The sequence below is a fragment of the Numida meleagris genome, chromosome 4 (genome assembly GCF_002078875.1).
Source record: "Numida meleagris isolate 19003 breed g44 Domestic line chromosome 4, NumMel1.0, whole genome shotgun sequence".
NCBI classification, from domain to species: domain Eukaryota; kingdom Metazoa; phylum Chordata; class Aves; order Galliformes; family Numididae; genus Numida; species Numida meleagris.
Window position 1 is genome coordinate 3,358,360 of NC_034412.1, and position 20,234 is coordinate 3,378,593.

Consider the following 20,234-nt stretch of genomic DNA (forward strand, 5'->3'; position numbering starts at 1 on the left):
CACAAATCTCAGAGCAGCTTAACAGAAAGCAGCCCTTAAAGAAGGTGATGGAAAGGGGCTGGTGTCCCTAAAACCACCACTGGGAGGTCCTCCAGCTTGCTTATCCCTGTTGTCCTCAAGGAGATTCTATCAACAGCGCTATGAGAAGATTAAACACATCATTTGTAAGTCCCCGCCAGGATTTGGATCAAGGCTGAGTTACCACTAGATAGTTTTCTGATGTATTAGTGAATAAAGCAGCTGCCCAGCTAAACCATTTTTCCTGCTATCTTGTCTTTTCCTTAGTCATAATTGTTACAGAGAGGTCCCTGCATCTCAGCTGCCTACTTGAAAACTGACAAGTCCAGCCTAAAATTGAATACGGTCCCTGCTGTTGTTTAACAAATTGCAGTTTCATTTTGTGTTTTTCAAGTCTAAAAGGCTTGTGATTGTCATCCAGCATCATTCCACTTTCTCTGTGCCATGAGAATGCTGCATAGACGAGATTTTTCGACAAAATTGAGGCATCCAGTGGAAAGAACAGAAAATGAATCTAACAGATTTTTGAATTCATCCAAATACTAAATTACCATAGACCGACTATTCTTATTATAGGGGTGCTCAGCACTTTTTGCTTAATGAACAAAAAATTCTAAGGCATGTTCCACGTGCGATCTAGTAAGTGTCCTGTGGGAAGGCAAGAATTGCTTACGCTGAAAACTACTTTGAGTATTTTGAAGCGTTTTTAAAACAGGTGAACATACCAAAAGAAGGAAAACAAATGGCACTCAGCCAGATGCCCACCTCTGTGCATTAGTATGCCCACAGAGACCTAGATTATAGACTCCTGGCAACATCAACAGTCAGAATGTTGCGTGTGTCTTGATGAATGTTAGGTCGCTAAAGAAGTAACAGGGACACAACCTAGATAAGGAACTGGTTTAAGATGAAAAAGACAAACTGCTGCTAAAATTAACACAAAAGTTCCTGGCTAAAGGGTGTTAGAAGCTATCAAGTGACATTGGCTTCAGCAAAACAAGACCAAAAACCAGCCAACAAACTGCCAGACTCAATCACTATTGTCTCTGTTCCGCTTGCACTTAATGTCAGACAGATATGAGACACTCACAGAGATAACCCATGAGACGCGCTAATTCAGTGACTGAGTTCACCGAGGAAAGTCAGAAGTGAACACTTGTCAAAAATGTCAAGAAGACATTGAGGAAATAAAGCATTCGGGTCCAGATTTTTAATAAAATCTGGCCTGCAGAGAAACAAAGCAATATTTAATGAGTCACTGCTTACAGCTCTTCCCCAGTTGTTTGAATGTTAGCTCTCCTTCTAAAATATATCAACTTTTGAGCTAGGAGAACAATTTCAGCAGCTCAAATACCGATAGCATTTTAATTGTGAGTAAGCACTGACCCAACAGTGGAAAACACTTGAAAAACAAAGAACATTTGAATAATATCAAAGGTACATTAGTTATGTACATCATACTTACATAGCTAGGAGAGTATCTAATAACTCGGATAATTTCTCCCCCATAATTTCCTGTGCATTTGGTCACAGATAAGGCTTTTAATCTCTCATGCCTCACTGTAAAGCGTTACGTATGAATCCCACCTTTAAAAACTGCTGTGAGGATGAACATGCTGTCGATAACTGAGATATAAGGATGGAGACGACATCAATTTCAGATTAATAAACAACCAGATGAATGAAGCACAAGCAGAATCATCTAGAAAAAGGTATTCCATACAGTCTGTACATTGGAAATATGGTGTAATCAATAAAAGAATCAAAGGGAAAGCAGAAGAGAAGATTCATCCCTTCTCTACGTACTCACCGCTGAAGGTCAGGTAGAAGCAAACCACTCTATATCAGCAAGCAGCAGCCACAAAGGAGGTGAGAAGTTCTATGTTCATACATGCTCTGACATACACCTTTGCCATTAGGAGATTATCATGCTTATAACCTCACCCCACAAACTTCTGGGGACAGTACAGTACTATACAAATATATATTCAGAGGTTTGCATCTGCCACTCATCTTGAGCAATTATTTGCGACTATAAAGCAGCTATTAAAAACAAACAAAAAGCACAATAAAAGAGGCAGCATTTTGCATGCACCTTGCACAGGTACAGACGTGCAAGACTCAGTTTTCAGTGTATGCAATGCTACAAATATAGAGATTTCTGTGACACGGCAACATTTCGTTTTTCATCAAGGATTCACCTCTAAAGTGGAATCCAGATTTGCTCACTGTCTAATTTTAGCTACTCTCCACAGAGTCTTGGCTGAAAATCCCAAGGAAAAGACACTGGAGCTGCAAGGACAGGTTTGGTGGCAGCACCTGTAGGGCTGCATGGATGCAGCACACAGCGAAGGGGAGAGCAGAGGATGCTCAGGGATGAGTGAGAGATGAAGAACTGACACGGGCCAGATGTAAATTCCAAGCTCAGAATTAGAAGCTTAGATGTGGTTTGTGTACAGTATAGATTTAGTAATAGACCCATTGTATCATTCAATTGCTGTATTAGAAACACCACGCACTTCCATCAAAACCAACTAATCCTTACAACCAGGTGAGGCAGAATAAGACAACAAGCTAGAAAGGCTAACATTTGAGTGTCACCATTCATAACTGTCCTATTTAGGCTTCACATAGAAGAACTGCAAGGTCACTTTCAGCAGATCCAGTGAACACTATCATACTGTATCTTGACTTCTAACATAATAGAAAGCCATCTGGTATGGAAACTCAAGCTCAGCAGATGCATTTGGAAAACAGAGCATTCATTTTTATTGTGCACTCAAATTAGATTTGAAGTGTGCTCAAATGCATAACTAAAACAGATTGTCCCTTCTAGCCTTGATGTTGTAGACATCAGTGAGGACTGTATTTGTTGACTGTGCGTTCAGACATTTGGTTTGCTTCCTATCTCTGTCAAAATACTAAATGGGAAACTTCTTTCCTTCTGACAAATCTAACTCCAAATAATCATCTAAACGGTCTCACACGTCATAGCTGTTCACAGTTTCTTGGAAATGTATAGTATTTAAACTTCAAAATTTGTGCTGTGTGAAAATCCATTTATTTATAAAATCATTGCTATTAGAATGTCTTTTTTTTTTTTAGTAGCTACTCCTGGATCTTTTAACCAGCTTCCTGTCACAGCAGAACACGTGTTTGCAGCTCCATTGCAGGTGCATTTTTTGACTAAATGGAAACAGTGACTCCTACTCCTGTTAGCATGACCCAGGTTGCCCTTCGTATGTGGGTCCATGCCACATATAAATTAATGATGCAGCACAGTCCAACTGCAGATGTTTAGAATCTTATCAACATTCACAAATAACTTCTTGATTTTAATGAGCATTTTTCCACCTACGATATACTCAATTAGTGAGAACTTCTCTAAGCTCCACAATTTTGAGAAGCTTCAGGCTGAGAAACTCAAACCAAAGAGGCTGATAGTGCCGGTGTTACTAGAGAAAGGAGCAAGAGCTGACATATACAGTAGAGCAGCATTATACAGATTACTCTGGCATGGAATCATTGAATAGTTACAAAGATGATTTCTGCAGCTGCCTGCTGCAAGCAATTGAATGGTTATACATATGAAGTGTAACTGGAAGTAATTGCTTTGGTTGGGATGCAGAGGTGAGTGCCCATGCAAGGAAAAGTTCTCATTTGCAAGTAGTACAATCTGAAGCAACAGTTCATTAGTCTAATGGTATTAATGAAATTGCACAGTGTTTAAAACATACTTAAAGCAGCCTGCAGAGGTGCAGGCTTACCATGGAGGTTAGTTGAGGCTCATTGGTAACAAAGGACAGTTCACAGTTATCCGTAGCTGCTGCATATATGGTCATGTATACAATTTACCTGCAACACTCAGAGTAAATGACTGGAAGCCACAGATTAAGTGTTCAACAACTCTGCCCACAAAGGCGGGGGGGGAGGGGCTTGGAGCTAGGTGATTGAGATTCCTTCCAACCCAAGCCATTTTATGATTCTACGGTCCTATGACTAGAATAACAGAAATTACACCCAAGATCTAATTGCGCTTTAAGTCGCTGTTATGATTTCAAGCTTGTAACTAACTCATTCCAAAACTCAGGACTTTCTTCCCCAAAGGTTCCTTTAGGGCTAAGTAACCACAATGGCAATGTGGTACAGGAAAGATGCACAGTGCCTTCAACACAACGCACAAATAATCTGTCTATGGTCTTCACGTACTCTTTCAAAAGTAAAGGTGAATCGGCCAGCTGCTGGCAAACTTCTTCTCTATACAGTTATGATTCCAGAACTGATTTCTTCAGAGAGACAAGTACACAGCCTAAACAAGACTGTACACCAACATGGGGTAGTCGATATGTTAGATGTGACAGGTTGTAATAAAGCCACTACCATTTTCTTCGTAAGCATTTACGAGTGCTTGCAGAGTTGCCCAGTTTGACCTGTACAGATACAGCAAAGCGTTCCATACATCTATGCTAGAGCAACGTGTCTGACACTGAACACTGTAATTACAGTACACAATCCAAACTCATAATTTCGGTTTTCTCCCCATTCTCTACCTGAGAAAAATGGGGGTTACAGAAACTTCTCCACACTGAATCTAGCAGCTTAAACAGAGATGTAAGAAAAGAGGGAAAGGACAGAAGGTAACAAGAGTGTGTCTTTTTCACCCTCTGATATCAGCTCTTTGCTCCGGCATATGAGAAGCCTTGCTTCTCCAGAGATCTAAGACAAAGTAGGAGTTCAAATGGAATATCAAGTGATCTTTCCCATTCTCTACCTTAAAGAAGAGCTCAGCGGAAATGGTATGAAGTTGAACAGGCAACACCATCTATCTGAGGAAACTTGGGTCTGAGATCTACAGCTTTATACCCATTAAAAGTATAACAGCGAGGAGAAAATACAGAAAAGGGCAGACTTGAAGCCAAGGTATTAAAAGTGATAAAAGCAAAGAACAACATGTCTCATTCCATCCCTAGGATTCTTTTAAATTTTATATTATTTGAATTCTCAGATCAAGTATCCGGACTATTATGGAGAGACCCATGCGGACAAGGTTTTCAGATAACTACGAAAAAAGCAAAATTCAGCCATACATGAAACACGTTTGGACATGGCAGAAAAAATCCTGATCTCAATACAATAATCATCCATGTCAGATGACGACTTTAGGATGAGTTTGGATTAATTACCAGACACATTCTAGAAATTCCACTACACCTTTGGTAGCTCAGAGGTCTTGCATCTATTATAACTTCTGTTATAAAGGTCAGTAACGTCAAGTTACTCTACTTCTCTAACAGATAAATTGTTCTTGAGGAATCTCCCCATCCCTCCATTTTCCATGATACAGTCATATTATTCAGGTTATAGAATGACTGTATTTGCAAGTCTTTCCCCACTCCTCAAGATAATAAAACATGAGTTTCGGCATTAATGTATTGCTCTCCACGGAACTTGGCACCTCTGAAATGCTGCAATTCATGTAATGGAAGTGCACTCCAGTGAACTTTCTACAATGATAGCATAGTTAGAAAATTTAGGCTTCAATTAAAATGAGAATCAGGCACAGATAAAATACCATTTGTGGTAAAATTGTTGTGTTAAATGTAGGAGTTCAGGCCACTAAACAGAAGATATATAGTTATAATGTTCAGTTCTATCTGTGATGGTCTGATCAGTCTTAAATACCACTTGAAACAAAACAAGCAACCTATCTGGTGCAATATGAAGCTGATACATTAATTAATATATTCTCATTACAATTTTCTTTCTCTTCAACTGAGCACTGGAAGGATCTTTGAGAATTCTGTGAATAACACCCCTTTAGTGCTGACAGCAATGTTACATTTCATTTTCTTATTCCTGTGACTCTCTTAACTTGTTTTCAGGCTTGCAAGTGCCAGCACAGTTTGCTCTGATTAAAAAAGGGAAAGAGTCATCCTCTCAAAGAAACAAGTTTTAATTTCTCAAATTGTACTCTGATTAGTCTTTTAGTGAGAATTTTACTGAAAAGAATTATCTGAGGATTCTGTTTCATGTGTTCTCACATCAAGAAAAATATTTAAATGATAGTTGAAGTCAATCTGAATTCAAAATGTTAAGACAATCAAGAAATGGAACTACTAGGTTGTGGGAAAAAACTGCAATGCCAGCTTTGTACAATTTCCCATTTGCTGAAGTTATGAATATTCAGACTAAGTGCGGAAATAATTTATGGGCTGTTTGGGCACCGTGTGGAGTGTCACTGTCCCTGAGGAGCGCTGGCTGCATTTTGCCTGGAGCCTCACAGCACAGACAGGAGCATACAAATCGTTACGTCTTTCTGAGTCTACACGCATGGGAACAGGATAACCTCAGAAAACTCCATCTCAGACAAAAAAGTTTGTGAAATGAGATGCGTATCTTCACACCGATATACAGCCACACTTGGGAAGTTCTGCATCTAAGAAGCAAGGAATTCTCTGATTCCTGACAGCACTTAACTTGAGAAACGTCATTCGGCACAATTCGCCTCAAGATGATTGGGTTTTTTTGGTGGGAAAGCTGTTTTACCATAGCACACGAGGTCCAACAAGTCCAGCAACGCCCGTTGCCTCCCCAGCTATCACCACTTGTCAGGATCACCAGTTTTTTCAGTCTGCTTCCTTTTCCACTCCCAGAAGCGGCATGAACTCAGGTCGCAAGAACTCATGCAAGTTGAAGAAATGCATCTTTACTTAATCATTAGAAAGGCTGTCCACAGATGTGTCCTTTAAATATCTACCCTATGTTACTGCATTTCCTATTGCATATAGAAAAGGTTATGCCTTACTTTCGGACAGCTATTCACTTGTATTTTCTCTTCAGGCACTTCCCAAAAGTTTTTCAACAAGAAATCACCACTAAGAACAAGGAAACAGTACAAAGCAAGTCACAGTGAGAACTGCCTTTATTTTATTACCTTCATGCCCTTACGTACCCTCAATACAATAAAAAAAAAAGCGTAGTTCACTGCTCCTGCACTACTATGAGATTCTGCCCAGAGACTCTTAAAGAAAGCAAATGATACACTTGGTCAGTAAATCTCCACCTTCCCTTTCTTTACGGTAACATGTTTATGGACTCACATGCTTAACAATGCCCTCTTACATTCCATTGCTGCTCATTAAAATATACTATTTGGTTAAAGGACAATGAGACAGAGTAACGTGTGAGATGTCTTAAAGTACTGGTTGCTGCTTACAGATTATTTCTGGTTGACTGATGCAATTGTGCAGTATCACATCTAATCCAGAGGGTAAAACTGGCATTAAGCCTGTTGTTTAAAGAAATTCAGATTCGGAGATGTGCATAGTAGTTCCTTTAAAGACAGAAGGGTAAATATTATGGAAAAGCAAATTCTTCACTGAAATACTTCTGTGATTATCCCCAACACACTGTACACTATTGTCCCCACTGTACCCTCCAGCTTCACTAAACCTGCTCAGAAAAAGCATTCTCAATGTTGTTACTTTCACAGATCAGCGATTAAAAACAAATTCTATGAAATCAATGTATTAACCCCTGATGTTCCTAATTTTAATAGCTACTAAGGCACTACACAACAGATAGAATCAATTTATTGCACAAAAATAATTTAGAAGATCTGCATTCTACCTGTAACTTCATAGCTTGCAAAGGATGTTCCTTAAACCCCCTGCAAGTCACGAGGCACTGTTATTTGCTTATTGTCTTCTTTGTGGGCCACCTTAAACCCTTAATTAAAACCAAATTAAATTAAACCTACTTCAGGACCAATTATCCTCCATGACATTCTAATTTTCCACTCTTTACTTTTCCCTTCCCTTAAGGCCAGACACAGCAGCCATCTCCACAGCTGGAGACAGCTCTTGCAGAGCTCATCAGCACCATTCTAGGTGCTGGCCGGAGGTATCAGTGGCCACTAGCCAGTTCCTCTTCCCTCAGAGCCTGGTGTGTTCCTCCAGCTCTCACAAGCTAAAAGAAACAGAGAACAATTGCTGAACTCAATGTCCCATACCCAGATCGTTGCACATCACACATGTTGCTGTACAGCAACAGGGCAGCTGTTCTCATCTTCCAGATTCACTTTCCTGGAGTCTACGTAGGTACTCGAAAGTCATGAACAATGAAAAAAAAAACAAAAACGAAGACTTAGGCCCATTGCAACATTGATGTCTATTCAGTTCTCACAGCACCAAACCCCCCACCAGCAGGGCTCCGTGTGGGACAAAGTCCCGTCCAGCTAACACCAAAACAGCCGAAAGACAGCAAGTGCTAACAGCTGCCGAGAACAACCTTGTGATTTTAAAACACGTAATTAAAGCCAGAAGTCATTACCACTCTGACGGCTGCGTGATGATTCATGTTAAACTCATGTATAGCCCAATCTGTTCCCAAGGACCAATTTGGCAGTGGTACGGCCGTGTCAGGGCTGGAGAGGCCTGGGAGGGCCAAAGCCCTGTTCAGAGCAGGGCATGGGGCACAGCTCAGGCACCACAAACACTCTGTCACTGCCAGCCTGCAAAGAAGCAGCTTATAACTATCTTTTTGCTCTCGCTAGTGATAAAATCACATCAAATAATTTTAAAAAGAAAACAACAAAGCAGAGAAGATAACCTCACGGGGACTACTTACACCTACAGGCCTAAGTCACTGCCTACAGGGGCCAGGGATGCAAAACCAGGGCTTTCGCTTCTTGCAATTACGTATACAAATGGGTGAAACTTTTTGCCAATTTAACAGTAAACAACTTTGAGTAATGTCAAGGTATCACACTGCATGCACTTAAACTAACATATGCTTTTATGGTAACTCCTGGGTGTAAGTATATAATCTGTAAGCCTCAAAGTAGCACTAGAAAAGTGCAGTGACTCAGAAATATTGTTCCTAAGCACAATGCTGTCTTAAATGTTGTGGGAGTTTTTGTCCTTTTAATTAGTATGCTGTGCTTAAATGACAAGATAGCAGTTAGACAAAAAGCAGGAACGCTAAGTCACTTCATTTTGGCTGCCTATCTTACTCCTTAGCCACAGAGCCTCCCATTCTGCCAGTTCACCTCATATTTTCATACCTCCAAAGCACTGAGATCAACAAGGCAATAACTGCGTGAAGTGTACATTGGAAACCATAGGACAGAGAACTCGAGCTCTCACACACCACTAGCGCAGTTGGTTGCTAGCCCTACGTTTTTATTTTATGCCTGAACTAGTGATTGCACGTAAGTAGTGATGGTTACAAAATGGAAGTGACTGAAAGTGCCTTGTAGTATGCAGAAACAAAGCACTGGTTTTACTTAAATTATGCAAAGTAACATTCAGTACATATCCGGGTGCATCTCATATCTGAAATTCTGTAGTATTTAACTTGGAAGAGTGTGTAGAAGTTAAAAGTGTTATCTTATTTCCCCTCAGTTATTTTGGGTAACTCAGTGCAGCTGATGGATGAAGTTCTTCCTTCATATCTGAATCAGATACAGCTGAGGGAAGTGTCATGAAACATTTGTTTTTCCTTTTAAAAGAAGTACAGTTGCAAGGTTTGAAAGGGAACAGCTTTCAAAATGCTCATCATAAGATCCTTTCACTCCAGATTCTTCATCATGTTCTCTTTAGAGTACACAGCTTTTCTTCTTGACACAATTTGGTATCAAGCACCCCATCCAGCACCACCAGTTTTTGCAGCCCTCTGCAGGATATGGGTTCAATTAAAACCTAGTCAACATGAGAGAATTAGGAACTTCAATCCCAGTCCACAGCATGCTTTGAGGTGCACATCACAGCCTTCATTTCTCAGTCTAAGGGGTTGAGATGCCCCACGTTCCTTGCTTTTATGAGCTTTCTGCTACTGTCCTTCAGTTGGGTTGGATTTGGAAAGGAGGAGGCTACGAGGTACAACTAGATAAGAAAATCCAATTTAATTTTCAGGCAAATAAAATCGGAATTGTTTAACTTTGTGTACTGAGTGCCTTCCTAAAGTGACAGAAGGAGATAAAACTTCCAGCAACTCTGCCTCAGGTTTTCCTACACCATCAGAGATTTAACTTTACAATAATTGTCTCTTCAAATACAGAAAGTGAATGACAGATTTTAAAACAGACAGACACGCACACAAAGTAATCAACATTTAATTTGGTAGACTGACCACAACAAGAATTCATTTGTCAGGCTTTTTTTTTTTTTCCCTCCCTGAAAGAATTGAAGCCAGCCATACAATAGCAATGCTCCAGATGGCTGTACAAAGTCCTCTGTCTCTTTCAACCAAATGTTGATCATGATCCAAGAAGCAGGAAAGTGCTTCTGATGGACATGCATGTCTTTTCTGCAATGTGACAAATCGTACAAAATAAAAGAAGAAAAGCCACCTCTTTTACAAAGTAGTCTGAGTGGGGGATGCAATTTGGAAGATTAGAAGGGGAAAACAGATACTCAATAAGGCTAGCAATTAGAAATAATTTTTTGCCTTCCCTTGTTAAACCTATTATTTAGATAGAATATTTTCCTACACTTACGACTCCTAACTTAGATGAAAATAGAGATTTTATATTTTTTTAAAAACAAAATTCCCTGTCTACTGCTTTAATATTTTCCTCTTAACTACGAATCAAACTGCTGTTAGCTGCATTTGCTTACTAAGAATGAAGCTAGCAACTAGCAAGAAACTTGATTGCTTTACACGGTGGAATAAAACTTAGTTTTTTTCAACTGTTATCACTGTGCCTGCATTTTCTGAGCTACCACAGGAAAGGGTTTCCCCAAATGACTCTGAACCTCAGCACACTCTGCCTGTAAAGCTTAATTCTTCCTCACCCTTGTCCCAGGGTAAGGTTTCCAAAAGAGGCCACCTTAATTTCAAAAAGGAGCATTGAACAATAGTCATGTACCAAACTTCCGGTGTCATTTGGATAAATTCTTGAAAGCACAGGCGCTATGTTTAAAAAAAAAGAACAGTTCCCACAATTCAGTTGCCTTATTTGTTGAAATCCTTAACTTGCACAAAGATCTCATAGCATCCTTATCAATTACCAATTTTTTCCTCAGCTAGGAAAAAAGAGAAAGGAGCTAACGAAGAAACTATCATCTTCCCTTTGCCTGGTTGCTCAGTAGGTAAATTACTCAGATGCACAAGAGAACCTAGATTCGATTCCTTTTTTTTGCCCAAAGGAGATTCAGCTCTATATCTTGCTTCTTGACAGAATCTTAACCTCTCAGTCCTATGCAACCTTCAAATGAAGCTAATTCTGCTTTAAGAATAGCTGCTAAAGCTAAGCAATTTCACCAGAAATAACGTTCAATAGGTTAAAATAAGAAAGCAAACACAAGCAGAATTTTCCAGCATAACTTTTATGACACCTTTATATAAGCAGTGACACCATATTAAAGTCCTTGTATAAAATATTAAGCACGTTCTTGAAAGCAGACTTCTCTCAACCTCTAAGACTTCATATGTGATATCTGACACTGAATTCACAGCTGCTTCTCTCCAGCTTACGTCAGCATAACTTCAACAGTTTCAACAGAACCAAGCTCGCAGCAAATTTTTACAGCAAGATTCTCTTGACAGCTCCATCAGTATAATAGCAGGTATTTTCTACTCTTGCACAGTGGTAGTTTTCTACTTTTTGAATGGTAGCGTCACGGTTCTACTGGCTGTTTAAGATATATATGCGGGGCGATACAGGATACTCACCAAGTTTGACCAGCAATATACTCCGTAACAGATTTCTGCCTTGGATCGTTTGAGTAATAAATGCTGATATTGACTTGCTTTTCCTCTCTGCTTAAACTGCCCCATACTCATAGTTCATTGGGCTGTGATGAATGGCTCACAAAAAACAAAGTCAGCCATGAAAGCATCAATCCCTCATTCAAACACAAGATCTCCGCTACTTTATCTCTGCGTAGAATAACTTCTAGAAATGAAAACATTCATTCCCGTTGCTACATATGAATATGACAAGTCTTAGTTCTTAAGCACAGTTTTTCATTGCATTTTGTTTATTTTTCAATATGAGAATGTTGCAGAACAGCATTATTTACACTGCAATACGAAAAGCACGCATTATATGTTTGGTCACACTCTGCCAATTTCCAGAGATTTTCAGGAAGATTTTTTCAGAAACTTCAGGGACTTAACAATAAAATGCTGCTTTAGTTTAATGTCAAACAGACATCTCAGTAGGTGTCTTTCAAAACAGTATTTCAAATCAATTTCAGCAATTTCTTTTGTTTACTGAAACCCATTCCCTCCCAGTTGTCTCCTGCAGAAATTCATAACTTGCTCAGCCCAACTGCTTTCCGCAAGTGCACCTCCATTCTTTTCCCTGCTTCTGCACTTTCAATCTAGATAGCAGCAAAGAAAAAAACCAGGTGATCATAGCAGTAATTATCATCAAATAGATCTAAGGAGAGCCCTCGGAACTTTACGTAGGTAAAATGACAACTCCTAAAGGAATTATGTAACGCAGTAATTAATTTAGATGCTAACTCACCATTTGAAAATTATAAGCTATACCATGATTCCATTTCAGATCAAGGACAGAATTTCAGATTATAACTCACTAAAGAAAATCCAGCTCCTCATTAAACATAGAAAGAAAACAACGAGAAAGAGATGCTGACCTAAGCGGTAAGCTGAGCAAGGATTCATCAGTATGAAAGTTTTAGGTCTATACACCACCTGTGGAGCGATAAGTAATGGGATTCAAAAGTGAACCTGAGTATATCTGAATCCTCTAAAACGCCAATTCAGATTTCCCAAAACTATTGAGGTTCATCTAACAACAAATTTAGAATAACGGTAGTTATTTCAAGTAAAAGTAGTTATAGAAATACAAAACGTTGTTAACGCTTCCTGCAGCGACTTATACGCTTCCACAGATCGCACGCGCACAAAGCCAAAAAAGGCTAAAACAAGAATATATGAATGTATGATGTACATTACCGTGATTCAGTCAACATAACGTTGAGAAAGAATGAGGCATTCGGAGATTTGCGTCATGAATTAATGGATTCATCGGACTTTTATAAAGAACTCCTGAAGAACACAGTAACAGTACCAATACCTTGTTTACAACTCCTTACAAGCAGATAGGTTTGTTCTTTGGAAGCAAAGCACGGATGCTATGCAGTTCGAACCCTGGAGTCAGAAAGGTCGTGCTGGCTGTTCAATGGCTCAGCTGAGAGTTCAACTGTATTAGCGCTGCACACAACAGGTTAACCCACATATAAGGTAAAACATCTTGGACAAGTTCAGTTAAGCAGCATAATTATGCTCCAATGTGCCTGATAAAGAAGCAATCCTTGCTGCTAAAGAACTACCCCAAGAGTCTTCCAGCAGTGGCTGGCTACAAGCCGTCACTGTCAAAATGACTTCTCTCTTGGGCGGCTGGCCGTTGGTGGTTCAGCACAGATTCCCCTTTCTTGACAAATGACAACTGCTCACGCTGTGATTTTCTTTCTACTCATTTTCTTTTATAGGTGGCTCTATTCCCAATGCTCTAATGCAATTCAGCTTCATAGCAAGTCTGGTTATATTTCTTCTACAGATTGCAATTACATTTCTAAACTAGTCTTTGTGTTGCTGTGAGAATCAGACAAAAGGAAAAAAAAATTAAAGTTTCAATGAAGAAAATTTCCATAATATGTGGTGGCTGTCACAATCTTGCTGATAGAAATAATTACTCCTCCCAATGTAACTACACTAAACCACCAAGAAATACAGATAAAGACTCATCCATCTGTGCAAAGCTCTCTCCTAAATGCATACGAAAAGGGAGCTAAACGCAGAGATTAGCATACACTGAGATGGGCAATGAGCACCTGTTAAGGCAGCAGGCCCCTGTTACCTTGTGTCCTAAGGTGGGAAGGTATTAACTTCCTCTTTTTATCAGTAGGGAGGAAAGGCTACTTACGATACGCTGTGATTTTGAGTAAGGCTACACTCAGTCTCCCCGTGATCCACTAGATTATACGTGCTAATTCTCCCACATTTGTGACTGAAACTGGAAGTATCCAAAAACAAAAGCACAAGCTGCCACAGCATGAGCTAACGATGTTTTTCTGGGGCAAGAGAAAACCACTCATCTGCAAGGAACAGACATTGCTTACTTATAAAAACCATTGCTTCTGTGGCTGCATTGTTGAACAAAAGAATAATTGAAAGGTCTTCTCCTGTGATTATGTTGTTCTGTTCTTACCTAAACACTAGGACAGTACCATTTATTACTAGGTGCACCTCTTGGATCAGGAGCACTTTAGGAAGTGACTGCCACAACCCAAGCATTTCAGATGGGATGGACGTACCTTGGCACTGCTTAATTTTCTGCTTCAGGTACCTGCAAGCACATTGCAACTGCAGAGCTCAAAACCCAGGGCTCATGAACTTCATGAGCAAAGCTGTATCTAGACAACCAGTTAAGTTACCCACGGTGGCAATCACTGTAAAGTAGGTGTTTCTCTGGGCAGTGAAGGATTGCTATTGTGTGGTCATAAAGATTGCAGCAAGAAATCTTCGCGAAACGTATTAGCAGAGAAAGAGATACTAGGTGTTGATCTGTTCTGTTGCACTCTAAGACCTAACCAAAGAACAACTGCTAAGCTACTCTTTAACAACAGTGCTGCCAAGACAGAGGCTTTATCCAAGACTTGTTGAAAACTTAGCTGGCTACTCCAGAAAGCTATAGGAAAACTGTTAGGGCAACTTCTGTACCATCTTATCTGTGCAAAGTTACCTTCCTTCCCTCCAGTGAAAAATCATAACCTATTAATGCAGCCCAACATCATTTGGAGTGCCAACCATTCCCAGAAGCCACAGAGGTCTCATTCCATGCCTGACCACCCCCGGTGACCATTCCATCCTCCACAGCCACAATGGCAAGGAGACAGTCTTCCAAATACGTTTCAGCAGAAAAGAAAGTTGAACAACAAACTAGATTGCCTAAGGGTGGAATTGCACCTGCAGCCCACAGCAACTTGAGCCCAACAGCGCTATAAACTCTTCATCCAGGAAAAGCATTGCTGAGACACTGCCCTGCAGCAAACTCAATAGCAGGCTAAGCTAATAGCTTCAGGGCTGTTATCCCCAGAGGCCCCGTCTAACTGATTGGAGACTTGCTGATTCAGACTAGAGTCACTTTAGTTTTTTGAATCGCTAATAGGGCCATCAAAACGGCTGGACATAACTCCTTCTTCACTAAGCATCTAATGAGTAATCAGAATTAACTGTGGGAGACTGGATTGTCTAGAGTCACAAGCCCTGTAATCCACGTTAGTACACACCAATCCTTTCCTTCCATTAAAACACTCATGGAAATGAAGTTTAAGAGAACATAGGCAATGAATGACTGTTTAAAAAGCTGCCAAAAGCTAATCTTCCTTAGCAGAGAAGACCCAAAACATCTATGGAGAAAGAAGGACTGCCAGCAAACATTTTAAGCTGTTTCTGCATTAAATAAAGCAAATAAATCCCAAAATATCCATTGTGACTTGAATCATTATATCACCCTTCTTGAAGCTGAATATTCAACTTAAGACGGGGAAATGCAACAGCTGTTATCAAAATACTTGAAATCATTATTATTTGAAAGTAATCTTCACTGTAGTGCTCTTTTCCTTTCAATAGATATCTAGTGCCTCTGTTTTCTTATTTCTTATTCTTCTTGGAATAGGAAGTATCACAATATTTAGGAATACTTCAATTTTAAAAACAAATACAAATTATTTTTCAGTCTTCTGAATTCATCCCTTGTATTTAGAATTAAAAGCTATAAATGAAATCATTAACTCCATAAAGTGACTGTAAGCAGAACTAACAAAATATTACTTGAAACACGCTTCAACTGGAACTACTTATACTAATTACCAGTTTACTTTAGATAAAATTAGTGACCAGAATCACTGACCTTCTGAATTACATCAAATTATCTTTGAGACAGTTTTGAGAAGCCAAAGCCTTCCCTGGCATCAGTCCATCTAACAACAGACCAGGAAGGTGGAAGTGACTTCCCTGACTCTTCGTAACCCTACCTGGCAGATTAAAACTTATCTCCAGCCTTGTTCTCCGAAGTGTGAATTTTCCACTGTTTGTATCTTACTCAGTCCTAGCGCTTACATTTAAAAATTCAAAGGCAGTCATGAGTCTGCAATAAATGAGAAAGTACAAAAGAAAGCGTCTACTCAGCTCTGCATGGAACAAAAGAAGAAAATTGTCTGGCTGGCCTCACCCTGCCTTTTCACAGCAATCAGATTCATCACACGTAGCTTCTCTGAATTATTTTAATCCCATCACTGTCAACACAAGTTCTCCAAAGCGGTCAGGAGATAATGATGGCTTTATTGGGCCTGCTGACCACTCTGTTACATCCTGATGTGTTCTTCCTTTATGGAGCAATTAAAAGACGTTGTGGTGTTGTTTCTGACCATAATATAGCAGCAAGTCACACAGATCTAAACCTCGAAATTGCTCAGGTTGCATTTCAATCCTGTAACTTAGGGGATGCTGCCATCAAGAGTTTTGAAGACATAAATGGCACGCTGACAGCCGTTGTCAGTGAGGACAATGAAAATTGGCAGCTCTAGCCAAGTATGAAGCATGACAAATTGGAGGAAAGCAAAAGGAAGACAGTGTTTCACACAATTCAGAAGTGAGATGACATTTGCTAGGAAACTGATGGGAATTCTTCATGCAGACTACAAGATGTGCTAAATGTTACTTGCATTATAGCAAATCATAAGGTATCAACTGCGAAATCATTTCACTTTAATGAAGACTTCTCTAGGAAAAAAAGCAGAGGCAATTAGACCGCTGAAACTAGAAATATGTTGTGCTTTACGTATCTTTGAAGCATGAAGGAACCTAACAAAATGCAGTTAATAAAAACAAATATCAAATCACTGCAGCTTATCAGATTGACAGCATTTTGAGCTTATGGAACACTCAGCAGGTTTCCCTCCTCTCTTTACACCTACACTAGCAATATGTTTCCAAAAACATGTTATTCTCTAAGATAAGGCCATCTTCAGTATGTTTATCAACTGTTTCTTACCACTAAAGTGGAAGAGTCACTTTTTCCCCCTCTCAAAAAAAGACCCAAATTCACAGCATCAATGCCTACAAAACAGAAGTTGCTTAAACTGTAGCCTACATTTGCTTAATACCAATAGGATTATTTTTTTTTTTACTCATCTGGGGGGGGTCTTTTGCTAAATAGGCTTTGTTTTGTCGGTTGATCACATTTTCCAGCTGTCATAATGTTTTGATTGCTTTAGGATTGGAGTGTTATGATTTTCCATCGCATTGCAAAATAATAAGCATACCATCTTTTTAAGCACTACCTGTCATCCCCAAAAGAATTTTGCAGACTGATGTTAAAGAAGTCTTTTAAAAAGTACTCCAAAATAAAATTAATTTCTTTTAGAAAAGAAAAACCTCTGGAGCAGCTACCTCTTAAAGTACAAAGAATTAACACAACAACTTGTTTAAATACCTTGCCAGCAAACAGAATGCATCTCTGAATTTCAGAATTACATTCTGGAAGTAGAAAATAAACCTTAGCTAGAGCTAAATAGCATCAGTAGCAACACTGTGTTCTTTCAGTAAATCATGAAAAACAGCATTTCTCATTTTCTTAATGGTTTGACTGTTGTGCCAATATCAACTTCTAGAGACGTGATCTAGAGAAGCAGCACAAAGGGCCCACAGCCTCTTCTCTCCCCAGTGAAAGAGGTTCAGTTAAACCTTAGCAGATACCCAGCCTACCACGTGTTTCAGTCTTCAACCCCTCTGTAGGGAGAAGTGACAACTCCAGCACATTAATGAGTGGCACGTTTAATCAGACACCCACTTCTCTTAGCTAAGCAAGGAGCCCTTAACACCTCATCAAAAACCATAACACTTTATTGCAACCTGGAACAACGTACAAAAACTTTTACTAATTTAGACGTCTATTCTTTCCCATCAGGTTTTCATATCATCAATTCCAGGAGATAATGGTACCACAACTTATTAAGAAATCTTTCTTATTTCATAATAAAAATAAAAACATTAAATTGACTCTGGAGCAGCTTTTCATATTACTAGTTTAAACATCACTCTAATTCAGAAAGACAGACCCTGCACAGCACACACAACAAATTGCATCCTGCATTTAGGAGCCAACATAGAGAATCATAGAATCACCAAGGTTGGAAAAGACCTACAAGATCCTCCTGTCCAATCATCCACCCATCACCAATAGTTCTCACTAAACCATGCCCCTCCACACAATGTCTAAACGTTCCTTGAACACTTCCAGGGTCGGTGGCTCCACCACCTCCCAGGACAGCCCATTCCAGCACCTGACCACTCTTTTCCAAAAGTAGTATTTCCTAATGACCAGTTGCTTCCCTGCAACTTGAGACCATTCCATATGGATTTCACAATACAATTTTAAGCATTTGAGTATACATGATATCCCAACGCTCTGCAGAGAAGTTATCACCAAATAAAATTCATCACAAGATGCGCAGAAAACATATAATTCATAAACAGCTAAACTGAGTGGCTGAATTATTCTTCACACGCAAATACTGCTGGTTCCCCAAGAGACTTAAACAGTTGCAAGCTCTACAGTACATGAGAAAAAAACCAACAACAAAGCACATTCTTCAGTAATTTTTGATAAAAGACAGTTAAGAAGAGGTGAAATCCCAAACATTGCTTTCTGTGTCAAAAAGGAATACTTTAATCTTCATAAAAAAATTACAAAAAAAAATACATCCAGTTTCTTAGGCCTTTTAAATAAAAGAGCACAAAGCAAACTTTTTGTTAAGTAGGAAAACAGTACTTACTATGTGTCTAAATGCAGCTCAAGGGACCCAGCTTCTCTTCACACTGCAAGAGAGCACTTGGGGTTTTACTTCACCCTCTTTTATTACCACAATTAGCATCAGCTGCCTGAGCCCAGCTCTGTAATCTGGGGAAGATCTATGTCAGGTGCTTCCATTCTGGATTTAAAGGTAGCAAGTCTCAGCTTCCACGGCAGGTGGTGTAAATCTTTGATTCTTCCCCACTGGGATGAATCCTTCATTGGTAAAGAGGAGCAAAATCCCTTCTGCGTCTCATTAACACCTCCTACTCTCAAGGATAAGATTTGCCATCTTTAACCGATCATTTTACAGGGATTTATATTTCCCTGATTTTTCTCTCTGCTTTATACTCATGAACTCAGAGCAAAAACAATGGGAGCTGAAGAAACTACTCTGACAAATGCTGCAGCTGAAGAAGGAAAATAGGTAAATAGACAGCTGTGAAAGAGCAAGTACAACTTCCTGTGGCTCAAAAGCATAATGTGATTTCAGAGAGGTCAATCTCTTAATCCAAATGCATACCAATGTGTTCTTGAAATAAGCTTTATTTCTTAAAATCAAAACATTTATTAAAGTCATTTAGTGAAAATCCTGGTATTATCAAACATCCTACTCTCCCTTTGATCGTAATAAGACAAAGAAGTTCTCCTCCTTGGTGAGAAAAATGAGGGAATGAGGAGCACCAAGAAAAAAGAAAGCTGCTGAAACCAAAAGAACTAATTAAAAAGTAACACTCCTTGCCATGTAGAATCATTGCTCTCCTTTCATAATGGTTCCTGGAGCTCTGCTGAACTTTGCAGGGTCATACAGAACAGCAAACCATGCATATGTATGGTGGTTCAAAAATAGCACTGCAGTGAAGGTAATTGAATGGAATTAGGGTGTTTTTTGACTTCAGTAACTGAAGTAGGCATAAAGGGAGCCCTCAGACTCCGTACGCTTCCCGCATGGTGGCCTTTGGTTTGCTTCGTGTCTTAGAAATTCTACAGGGAAGACAGCCAAAGTAAAAATGACAGTTGCTCAGCTTTTACATTACAGTTCAGTTGGATTTAAGTCTTGCCCTTTATTTTTGCGGCAGGAAAATAAAAGGGATGACATGCAGGAGAATTTCTATACTGTCATGAGTGTACTTGCAAGCTCGTTTTTATAGTGCTGGACTCAAAGGATGCAATGTTCCTCCCCAGGAACAGAGCACACCGAATTGTGTAATGGCAGGCACTGCTGTTTTAAATTGTTTTAATGTCACTGGATGGAAACATACTGGCTGCAAATCTCACTCTAGGTTTCATCTTGGCAATATCATGCCACGTTGTCAGAGTACACGAATGGGGAGGGAACCACCACCAACAAAGAGCACCTGATGACTTTTAAAGCCAGCTGCAG

General features: G+C 39.5%; 1 long non-coding RNA gene across 2 annotated transcripts in view; it reads right to left on the minus strand.

Annotated features, from left to right (window-relative positions):
- Nucleotides 1–18,943, minus strand: part of LOC110397261 — a 34,954-nt gene extending 16,011 nt beyond the window's left edge. For both annotated transcript variants that reach the window (XR_002437654.1, XR_002437653.1), the window contains exon 1: nucleotides 18,834–18,943. This is a non-coding gene — a long non-coding RNA (uncharacterized LOC110397261). The remainder of the gene's footprint in view (nucleotides 1–18,833) is intronic.